This window comes from Stegodyphus dumicola, chromosome 6 (assembly GCF_044657685.1).
Source record: "Stegodyphus dumicola isolate Sdum_Otavi_A_Nest chromosome 6, ASM4465768v1".
NCBI classification, from domain to species: Eukaryota; Metazoa; Arthropoda; class Arachnida; order Araneae; family Eresidae; genus Stegodyphus; species Stegodyphus dumicola.
The window spans coordinates 140,671,218-140,684,005 of NC_140773.1; the positions used below are offsets into that span (position 1 = coordinate 140,671,218).

The following is a 12,788-nucleotide window of genomic DNA, read 5'->3' on the forward strand; positions in this document are numbered from 1 at the left end:
GTCAAATTTTGAATAACGTAATACTGCACCCGAATATGGGCATCTGGGAGAATTTGGATTTTTTTTTTTATTATCGATTTCATATTTTATAAAATTTTAATGAATTTTTGATTAACAAACTCAACGATTTCAAAGCGAGCAATGGCAACAGTGTACCAAAGAAAAACATTTTTATATCCAACGCGCGATACTAATAAAGGTTAACACACAAAAATGTTAAAAGAAGGCCCCTTTGGGCATAATATAAAATTTGAAAACTGCCTAAAAGATTTTTTTTTTTTACTTTTGTTTATTAATTGTTAATTCATATTTATCTAGAGCGAATGAGAGAGTAAACATAAGGATTGTGATACAGAAAAGAAGACTAAAAAACCACCTGTTTTACGTTTAAAAAAATTACGTTCAGAAAAGTTAATTTCAGTTAATTAATTTTAACATTTCTCTTTGTATGACCACATCTTTGCAGATCATAAAAAACAAAGTTACGTTTCAGATTTTTAATCAGTATTGCTGTGCAGTATTATTAACAACTTGCAACATAATTTGACTATATCAATGCATGCTCAAAGAATGATGATTATTTCACAGAGGGGGCATTTATGATGAGCCAAAATGTAACAGTACATTTCTGTACCATGGCGTGCTAAATGTTAGATATGGATCTGAGGATGGTGGTGATTATTGGCTTGTTAAAAACAGGTAAGTTTCGAAAACATACTGCAAAATGGATAGATTTTAGCCATTTTGCAGTATGTACGTTAAGTAAGATATATATATATGTACTACTATATTTCTCATACTTTTGTGTATTTTTCTATTTTGTGGATTCTGTACGTATATTTATCAAAATTGTTCAAGTATACTTGGTAGTGCTATAGCATACTGGGTAATCTGATTTCTATAACAATGCTTCTTTATTTAAACTTTGAATGCTTTAATACAATGAGATATGTAGTTGTAATGGGCTGATGATTAAAAATTTTCAGATCAATAAATCTTATACTCTAAGCTCTTCTTCTTAGAAAATCTAGAGCAAGGAAATCTTAAAAATACAGTTAAAGCTTGACTATCCGGAAAGTCCGGGAAATTTTGAATTCAGGATAAGTAAAATTTCCGTATAACTGAGCATATAAACAACGGAATTTAGAAAAGCCGAATCAATGGGGAAAATTTCGGCTCTAAAATTATAAAAATAATCGATCTTTGTCACCAACTTGAATAACAAGAGGCTACATTTAAAATTATATATGATTTTGGGTGTAGAGACATTAGGTATTTTTGGAAGCTGGCAAGATTAAAACATAGCAACCGCCTTCGCCGGGAATCGAACCACGGACTTTGGGAACACCGGTCCAGCGTGCACAACCATTACACCACGAAGGCACGCCGAGAAGGTGGGAGAAATACCTTATATGGGAATAAAAATAAATAAATAAATAAATGAATTTGAGACATAACAGGCGACTTACTTCGTAATCCTTGAATTTGAAAGTAAAATATTTTCTTTGATTATGAAGTCTCGCCGAACATGAAAGTGTAGGCGAAGATATCGCCAATCATTTCGGCAGAAGTTTAAACGCAAGGATCTTCTTTATTTAGTTAGATAATAAAGAGATAAAATTACAGATATAGCATATTAAAAACTTAACTTCTAACTTATTTATAATTTTTTATTTTGCATAATGATTGTTTATTCGTTCCTGAAGTCACGTTGTTAGCAGATGGAAAGTAGACACAAACGTTCGTTACTGCGTTTATTCGGCCGTGAGAAGAACACGTTCGTACAATAGATATACAGATACACTGGTGTGCAAAAATTAAGGACGAGACGGTTTTTTCAATATAACTTTGTACAAAAGCTTTCCAAATCAACACATTTAATACCGTAAGATCCCCAATACGTAAGGACATGAGTAATGTAAGCAACACTTACTAAAAGAGAAATCGGAGGGATAAAAAGAAGCTTTATTGAAAAAGTATCATGGAGCGCAATGAGACTGAAGGCCGAAACATCCCTGTGATGGATGTCCAGCAAGAAACATCCGGTCTTTAATAGGGAATATGATCTCCCCTGACTGCTAGGCAGGTTTCACAGCGTCTGCCCATGCTGAGAATGAGGGTGTCAATGAGTTGTTGAGGCATTGCTGCCCATTGGTCTTGCAGCGCCAATCGAAGTTCCGGAATCGTTACTGGTGGTAAGGTACGAGTTGCCAAGCGTCTGCCTAGAAAGTTCCGTACATGCACGATGGGATTGAGATCCGGAGATCGTGCCGGCCAATCCATACGTTCAATATCCTCACTCTCTAAGAGCTGTTCGGCAGCTACTGTGCGATGACATGGTGCATTGTCGTCCATGAAAAGGAACTGCGGACCCATAGCGCCTCTAAAAAGACGCACATATGGAAGAAGAATCTCGTTACAATAACGGGTCCCGTTGACTGAACCTGCGTCGAAGATGTGAAGGTCTGTACTACTACCAAGCATGATGCCTCCCCAAACGAGAACACCGCCACCTCCATACCTGTCCCTTTCAATGATGTTCGAGGGATGATTGCGGCTTCCCCGCTCTCTCCAGATGAGTATGCGATGAGAATCGCTATTCAGACTGAATCTGCTCTCATCTGTAAAGAGTACTCGTCCCCATTCATTGTCTCTCCAATTCTGGTGTTCCCGGCACCAGAGAGAACGCCTTCTCCGATGGGCAGGCGTTAGAGGTACACACCGTACAGGGCGTCGTGCAAACAGACCACCACGGTGCAGTCGTCTGGCCACGGTAAAACGCGATATCGGTCGTCCAGTCCCTGTGTCGTGTGTCTAGAGATTTCTCCCGCTGTCTGCCGCCTGTTTCTTCTGGCCTGTAAGGCAATATACCGGTCATCTACGGGTGTGGTTCCTCGTGGACGACCACTACTAAACCCACGGATAGCTATTCCTGTAGTTTGAAATTGTCTCCAAAGTCGTGAAACGATGCTGTGAGCAATTCCGAACTCTGCAGCCACACTTGTCACACTGCGGCCTTCCTCCAACTTCCCAATGATTCGACCTCGGGTAAAAGCATCCAGATGTCGTCTAACAGATTGATTATTCGCCATTTCTCGCTGAGGCAGCAACTCGGTGTGATTTTAACTGCTATACGGCGTGCAATCTCTTTGCCAGAAATACTGATCTTACACTGACAACATGCTTTATACTACTCAGACACTCCCCCATTACGTCTGCCTGCATATCTGCGCATGTGCTACAGTACATCACCTTACTTAATCTCCTGATTGGTCTTTCTGTCCGCTCTGCCTCTTCGTTCAGCTGATATGCTAATTTTTCGACTTCGTCCATAATTTTTGCACACCAGTGTAGTTCGGCGCTCGCAGGCGCCCTCTCGCAGAGAACAAAATCAAAATTTACATAAGGCGCGAACATGCCGCCCACCTTAAAATACTCTTTCAACATTCAGTGGTTAAAATTCAGCAAATTAAAAAAAACACAATACAATATTAAAATCATGATATAATACTTAATTTATAATTCATGAATTAAAACTCAAATTGGTAATGGACAAAATTTTGTAATATTTCTTTTGACCATGCCATCTGAAGTCTTAATAGTCACAACCCTAACAAAATATTGAAGACCAGGATGTAACTGGGTAATTCTACATATTTTCCATTTAGTTGGAGGTAAGTTATCCTCCTTTATGAGACACAGATCATTAACTTGAAGATTTTTAGTTGGCAAAAGCCATTTTGGTCTCTGTTGTAATCGACACAGATATTCTTTGTGCCAACGCTTCCAAAATTGTTGACCAATTTTTTGAATATGTTGCTATCTAGTGAGATGAGAAACTTCAATGTAATTTGGTTCAGACATGCTTGTTAATGATCTACCAATAAGAAAATGACCAGGCGTCAATGCTGATAAGTCATTTGGATCATTAGATAAACTTGTTAAAGGTCGCGAGTTAAGAAAAGCTTCTATTTATGTGAGAAATGTTTCAAATTCTTCATATGTCAATCTTGCCTCGCCAACTACTCGTTTTAAATGGTATTTTGTTGATTTTATGCCAGCTTCCCAGAGTCCACCCATATGTGGCGCACCTGGAACGTTTAGATGCCATTTAATGCAATTATCAACCAAATATCTACCAACGTTTTGGTTATAAGTTGCAAATCTAGCAAGCCTTTCAAATTCCATGAGCTTGCGTTTTGCTCCAACAAAATTGGAGCCGCAATCACTATATATACATCACTGCTTTTGCCTTTGCGGGAAATGAACCTCTTGAGAGCTGCAATAAAAGCATCTGCTGAAAGATCTGTCACTAATCCTAAGTGAATAGCTCTTGTCGTAAAACAAACAAATATAGATATATATGCCTTGAATGACCTAGAGCCTCGATCCTTATTTACTTTAATTTGAAAAGGACTTGCGTAATCCACTCCACAGCGCAAAAACGCAGGAGCAGGGTAAACGCGACTAGACGGCAAATCGCTCATCAATTGATTACTGACAGATGCTCTAATTTTGCAACACTCTATACACTTCCTAACTAAATCTCTGATAACAGCTCTACCATTTATGATCCAATATTGTTCTTTAATGCAAGATTGCATAAGTTGTGGACCTGCATGCAAAAGTATTTCATGGTAATGTCTAACAATGAGATGAGTTAAAATGTTCCTCTTTGGAAGCAAAATTGAATGCCTAAAGCCATATGCAAGGTTTGCATGTCGCAAGCGACCGCCCACCATAAGAATACCTGAATTATCTAAAAATGGATTTAAAGATAAAATTTTGCTTGTACAAGATAATGATTGATTTCTGCTTAAAGTGTTAATTTCATTCTTAAATTCAACATATTGCATTAATTTAATTAACACATGCATAGCTTTAGTTAATTCACTAGTTTTTAAAAATCCATTTACCCGATCTTCTGAATTTCTACAGTTATTTACAAACCTCAGACATAATGCTATAACACGTTTAAGTTTGGTGAGAGAAGAATACTTATAAAATAAATCATGAGCGTCTGTCAAGTGACTGACAGCAGCTGTTGGCTGTAAAGCACATCCTTGCTCTGGCACAGAAGAATAATTCATTAGTGGTGTAGATAATGATGGCTGAAAAGGAAATAAATCATACAATAAATCTGAACCACGTAGCCACAATGAAGTAACCAGTGCAGATGATGACACACCACGAGTTGCAAGATCAGCAGGATTAGCATTTCCACTCACAATGATGCCACTGGACAGGAAAAGATAAAGTCTGGATTTTTGCTACTCTGTTGGCGACGAAGGTCTTCCATCGGCTTGCATGAGATCCTATCCAGGCTAATACAACAGTGGAATCAGTATGAAAATAAGCTTGTGATATAGGAGTACTTAAAGCTCTACAGGTGAAATCCATCAATTTAGTCAACAGGAATGCCCCACAAAGTTCCAATCGGGGAAGTGATATGGTTTTTACTGGTGCAACTCTTGTCTTGGCTATCACCAACTGAACATTGATTTGTCCAGTATCTAACACAAAGCGATAATAAATTGCAGCGACGTACGCCTTCTCTGAGGCGTCACAAAACCCGTGCAGTTGAAACTGGTTACCTGATTCAACCAACAAGAATCGTGAAATTTTGATACTTTTAATAAATAACATATCTTCTGTAAGTTATTCAATATCTAGAGGAACCTTTTCATCCCACTGCAACTGATGTTTCCACAATCTTAGCATGATCAATTAATATACCGAACCGTGATCGGTGCCAACCGTTCAAGAGGGTCAAAGGTCTTTGCGATTATTGAAAGTAATGTTCGTTTGGTTAAGACTTCAGGATATGATGAATTGACTTTGAATAAAAACATATCTGAAGCTGGATGCCACAGAATACCTAACGTTTTTACAGTATCATCATTGTCTATGTTTAAAGAAACATTCTGGATTAATTGAATTAAAGACTTCTTTGTTGTTAGAAGCCCATTTTCTTAGAACAAATCATGCACGTGACAACATCTGATTCAATTGCATTTGTAATTCTATAGTTTCAGTAACTGAACTGGTTCCGGACATCAAATCATCAACGTAGAAGTCCCTAAGTCACGTCTTGGAAGCCAAAGAAAAATTAGTTGCTTCATCTATTGCTAACTGCTGTAAACATTTTACCGCAAGGTACGGTGCTGATGCAGTACCTTAAGCAATCCTGGTTAATCGAAAATCCTGAATTGGTTTATAAGGTGAATCGCGCCAGAATATTCTTTAAAAGTTTGCATCTTGTAGTATATTTTCTCTATGTCTGTAGTTATAGCTATTCTGTGAATTCTGAAACGAATAATTAATGTTGTTAGATCAGTCTATAACTGTGGACCAACCATCAATTTCTCATTAAGAGAAATACCGCTGGAAGATTTTGTAGAACCATCAAATACTACTCGAAATTTATCACCATTTGTATCCGGAACTGAATGGTGCAGAAGGTAAAAACTAGAATTAGCTGGAACATCAATTTCATTTTCTGGAATCAATTCCATATGACCAAGTTGTTGATAGTCCTCCATAAATTTGTGATATTGACTGAAAAGATATTTATTCATAATAAATTGACGTTTAGTGCTTTGTAAACGATGTACAGCAACATCCCTTAATGACCCAAGTTCATTGCTAGATCTACGAAATGGAAACTTAACAACAAATCTACCTGTTGAATCACGAGAAAAATTCCGCTTGAAATGATTTTTACACTCAATTTCTTCTTCTGTGTAATGCTTTATCTCCGAAATTTCTTCCAATTTCTTAAATTTTTCAAGCCGGAACCGAACATTGGTACAACTAGCATGATTAGATACAATTGTTTGTGATACACTTTTAGTCTTGCCGATAATAACCCAGCCGAATATTGAGTTTAAGGCTGTTAACGAATGACCCGGAACAGTTAAACGTCCATGAAGCATTATCTCGCCAAATACATCTGCGCTTAAAAGAATATCTATTGGGCCAGGCTGTAAGCAATTTGTATCTGCCAACCGCAAATGTTTGAAAGCTGTCAAAACAGACCTATCAACTTGATATTGAGAAAGATCGCATGTGATTCTGGGCATAGTTAATGTATTAACTGAAATGCTTGCGTTTTTATAAAATGGAGATGTTACTTGTAATTGAACTGAACCTGAAACCTTTCCAATTTTTTGCGAGCTCAGGACATTCATACTTATGTTTGCACTCAGTGGCGTAACTAGAACTTTTGGGCCCCTATTATGCAAAATCTTTCTTGGGGGCCCTTTAAAAATTTACAGTATTAAAAAAATATAAAGGTTTTAGATTTTAAGAGTCAACCAAAAGGTTTTGTTTAGGTCTTTTACGCTCTCGCTGAGCACGCAGTCTACCAGTCTGCTGTTGTACTCATTCCTGCTAACCGGGTTTTTTTATAGCCCAAAGGGGCAATTTGTCCAAGGACTGTTAATTTCGTTTTGGCATTTTGCGTTTATTCACTATAAACAGCGAATCACTTTTCAAATTGTTGCCACTAAATATTAGAGCCCTGTATTATGTTTAAAGAAATTAAATAATGAAGAATCTGCATAAATGTATGTATGCTTCTCGCATTGTGATAGAACGGTACCTAGAGACATCGAATTTTGAATAACGTAATCCTCCACGGAATATGGGCATCTGGAAGCCCAAATTTGGAATTTGTTTTATTATCTATTTCATATTTTGTGAATCATTTATGAATGCTTCACAAAATATTAAATAAAATTTTTATTTCTTAGTACGATGGATTAAGAAACCCAACGATTTCAAAGGGAGCAATGGCAGCACTTTAGAGAATAAAACATTTTTATATCCAGCGCGCGAGACTGTCTATCGGAAATTCTAAAAATGAACGTAATGTAAAATTTAGAAAGCTTTCAGATTTTTTTTTTTTTTTTTTTTTGTCTTTATAGCTTTATTATTAAGCATCGTTTTCTTTGCACTTATGCCACATACAATTCAACACCAAAACCACAACATTTTTTAAAGCTGAATAGCAGCATATGTTTAGAGCTCTAGATGCAGTGCTATTGTTGGCATATATTTTTATATTTAGTTTTTTTCCAGTTTGTACAGTATTCAGTTTTCTTAGTACGATGGTTAACAATTTTTTTTTCATAATTAAGTTTTTATGTGTATTTATTAAGTATCATGTTCATCTAACTTACACGATATAAAATTCAGTTCAACAGCAAAATCACAATATATTTAAAAACAGCATATTTATATTCGCTACATTATTTTTTTTAAAACTAACTGCATAATATAGTTATCATAAAAAGGAAAAAGTACATAATGGTTTTAATGAGTCTGTTAATACAATTTCATAAAAATATTGAATACTTCTAATTAAACATGTCATGATTTTAAGCACGTTTACTTAAATCAATCATATCAGAAAGTAGTAAAAAAATGCTTTCGAGAACTGTGCTTGTTGCTTTTAAAAAGCTTAATTTATTTTTCAGTAACTTTCAAGATTAAATATGAAAGTATCTTAGGTCCCAATCACATTATGTTTCGGCTACGCGGGACTTGACGTCAAAGGGGACAATTCTCAGAACCCGCGCAATTCCGGGAAATCCACGTAGCTAGGTTACCATTTTCACTTACTACAAAGACTTGAACGCCAAACACTAATTGGTTATCACTCAGATTGGGATCACGTGATGCTTCAGAAGCAGAACTTTCGTCTGATTGGTTGTCTCTACCCAGAACAGAGGTCGAGCCGATACATTCACGGTGAGGTTTGAAAAAATCCCGCATAGCCGCAACATTGTTTCCGTAGCTAGGCGGGACTTCGCTTCAGGCCGGGCTCTTTTTTCTATGAATCCTCCAGTTTAAACCAGTGCTACCAGAAATCTCGTTTCTCAGAAACGTCCCGTCTATCAGGAACTATAGCCATGTGTGATAACCTTAGGCTTTACTGAATAGCAACAGGCTGACGTGAGGAGATAAAAGAATTATTTTGCTTGTAGCAGCGGCAACACAATGCTTTCATAGAGACGACTTTGTTAATAAAAATTAAAAGATAAATAAATGTGTTACACATTTTACGATTGGCAGCACTCTCATGCGCTGAGATAAAAGTGTTCTGTTTCGAGCAGTATTGCCACTGCTCCTTTTGAAATTCATTGCAGTTTGCAAAATATGAAATAAATGATAAAACAAACTAGAAATTAAAAATTTGGGTTTCCAAGGTGCAAATTTTTGGGTGAAGGAATACATTATTCAAAATTTAATGGCTGTATGTACCCTCGTTTTTTTAAAATGCGAGAAATATACAATTCAAATCTTCATTATTTAATCTCGTTAAAAATAATACAGGGCTATAATATGTGGCGGCAACAATTTTATAAGAGATACGCCGTTTATAGTGAACCAAAGCAATGCGTTTTGTAGTAAACTGTAATAATCCCTCATATTGATGAATTTAATTTTAAGTTTAATACAAGGGCGGATTTTTTTTGGAGTTGGTTAATGGAAATGCCAGTAACAGATTAAATATACAAAATTAAACGTTCCAAATGATATGTTTTGAAAATTGAAAACTGCAAATAATATACCACGATTTCTGTTTTAATTTGCAAAGTCCATTCCAAATTAAGTACCAGAATCATACCTAGCTACTTCTTTGATTTATGTTTCAAAATATATCTATTGATTATTGGATCTTAATAACAAAATATATAGAAACAAAATAATACACAAAATAATTACATAAATATAAAACAATAGATTAATATAAAACAGTTTAATAAGAAATTATTATACCTATTTTCAGGCATCCTGTAATTTAATTCTGGTAATTTTATACCTTGTTACATATTTTGTTCCATTCATGTATGCCTATATACATCTAGGTATATATATATATTAACGATTTCATATTAACTAATGCGTATATAACCAAAAATTACATCAATAATGTATTTTTGAGTATGATTAACTTCATTCTTAAGAATATTCTGCAGTCTAGTTCGCGTTATTTTATAAGTACCGAATCAAAAACAATTAAATTTTTACTATCGCAATTTAAAAAATCGCAATAAAATTAATACGAAGATTACACATGTTGATCTTGTTTCTGCTTGTTTGCTCTATCTAAGTGAAAAAGCTGCAAATGACCTATTATTCTTGTCTTCTTCAATGATTCCTTACTTTTTCCAAGCAGCAGTTAAATACCAATCTCACTTAATAACGCGCCCTCGACGTCATCCAGGCGAATTTTTTGAAAAATGTGGGGATGGTCATAATGTTTTGGCCAGTCAGGGTATATTTCCATCTGACGTATTCATTTTCAGCCTGGAATTATTCATTGCATAAGTATTTGTACTCTTGTTCGCTTTTACTCATGTTTATTTCCCCCTTCCCAAATTATTGCAAACTTGATCATCGAGGCAAGAGCGTCAGTACTTCCTTTGTGTCTCCTCACTGGAACACTCACTATATAAGTAGATTCTGTGAATTTAGCTCACTGTATTAATAAGCAAGTGTGTAGGTTGTAGCAAGTAGTTCAAATAAGTTTGTGTTACGTGAATTATGTACAGAGTAACTGTCATCGCAAGTGATATATATTTAATGCAAAGTATTGTATACATAGCTATGGTGCCAAAGTGAAGAGTATACTGTAATCGCAAGTGTTCCTTATCTAACACAATGTAAAGTATTTATGTAACACAGTAGTTATGCATTTTTTTGTATATACTTATATTCCAGAGTTATTAATCTAATATTATTTGAACGTATTGGATGTAAAATTAGCATGTCACAAACGGCCCTATATGACCATGTTCTTATGTTTCTCTTTCATTTCAATAATTACTGTGGCCCGGGCAGCTGGATGGCACCGAAACATATCGGACGCTCTGGATAATGGTGGACGTGGTGCTGTACTGATTAACCACTATGGTAAAGGAACACTGCCCACGTCCTCCGTCACTCACTCACTCACTGAAACATATCACACAATTTGTATACTATGAGGTTTCACAAAACTAGGTCATTTGAAGGTGCTAGCAATAGCGCTAAATTTTTAGTTCTGAACTAGAATAATTTAGGTATCCAAGTATCCAACTTTAGATTTCTTCTACCTCACCACTTGTGTGAAACTTAAATTAAAATTATGCAACACAAAATTACCAGTCACTTGGATCTGGCTGAAAACTGTTCTAATTATAAGCAATCGGATTTCTTATAACATTATAACAGAGGCTACAAAGCCTACGATGATTGTGTTTAATTTATGTAAAAGTATAGAATTGTTGGTGATATTTTAAACCAAAGGATAAACTGCATGAGAAGCAATACCACACTGATTGTGCTTGTTTCTTGACATTTTAATGTAGCCATTTTCTCCCCAGGAATTTCCCCAGCTAAGACAGTCAAGTTAAACTCCAAAAAATATGAAAAAGCATGCACACACTCACACACACCACACACACACACACATATATAGAGAGAGATATACTCAATTAAATGAGACAATTAAATGAGAGAGAGATATCACACACACCACACACAAGGTTCACTTGAGACCACAATAGTTCTTTAGACTTTGCGTATCAAATCTATATTTACCTTTTCTATCTAGCTCTCGACAAGCTGTGAAATCGCCTAGAGAAAACCATTCTCTAGGACTGCAGAGTCAGCGGGAATATTAGAAATCTCATGTTAGCTATGCGCAATTCTTCTAATTTTAAAATAAAAACTTATTGCCATTCAAATCTACATAAATTTTGAAATGAGAGAATCTAATGGCAGAATGAGGCAAAACAGGATAGTGTTGACATTTGTTTGAGAAACTAAAACACAATGAAACACATTTTATGTAAATTTTTATAGGAATTTTTGAACTTGAGATTAAAAGAAGTATAGATTCAAATCGCAATATAAACAAACTTCTTTTAATTTCATAGTATGTATTAAATTTTATATTGTTCTTACTATTATATATATATATAGATATATAGATATATCTCTCTCTATATATGTGTGTGTGTGTGTGGTGTGTGTGAGTGTGTGCGTGCTTTTTCATATTTTTTGGAGTTTAACTTGACTGTCTTAGCTGGAGAAATTCCTGGGGAGAAAATGGCTACATTAAAATGTCAAGAAACAAGCACAATCAGTGTGGTACTGCTTCTCATGCAGTTTATCCTTTGGTTTAAAATATCACCAACAATTCTATACTTTTACATAAATTAAACACAATCATCATAGGCTTTGTTACCTGATTTATGAATTAAATCAAGTGAAATCTGAAAGAATGATCGTATGCATTATATTTCTTCTTTATTGTATGTTTTGTCTTACAGAATAATATTTATAATATTAATAAAATTTCATTTTCATAATGACTGCTCATTATTTTATACGATACCCCAGGAAAAAACGTCGAGTGTGCCACTCGTTACATCACGAAGGCACGCGGAAAGGAGGGAGAATATACCTTATAAAATAATTTAGGCTGAGTTATCACATATCAGTTTGAAATGTAACTTCTAGTAACTGAACTAGAAATTACTACAAATTATGATAAAAGTAGTAGTGTCAGGACTTGTATTTCTCTTGATTTGCTTTGGAAACATGAATGGTCCTGAATAGGAACAGGGAGCTTACTCAAGCTATGTTCAGGAAGGTGTGAAGTAGACAACACAAGCAGGAAGGGTATACGAAACCCTTTATTTTCAATACTTTACAGGTATTTCCGAAACTTCAAAATACAGAGACCAACCACTTGTGGTTTGAACGTAAGAATATAAAAACTGCTAACTAAA

General features: G+C 35.3%; 1 pseudogene; it reads left to right on the plus strand.

Moving 5' to 3' along the window:
- The window catches only part of LOC118188455 (cathepsin L-like peptidase), a 33,299-nt pseudogene extending 21,120 nt beyond the window's left edge, over window positions 1-12,179 (plus strand).
- Window positions 12,180-12,788: the final 609 nt, after the last annotated feature.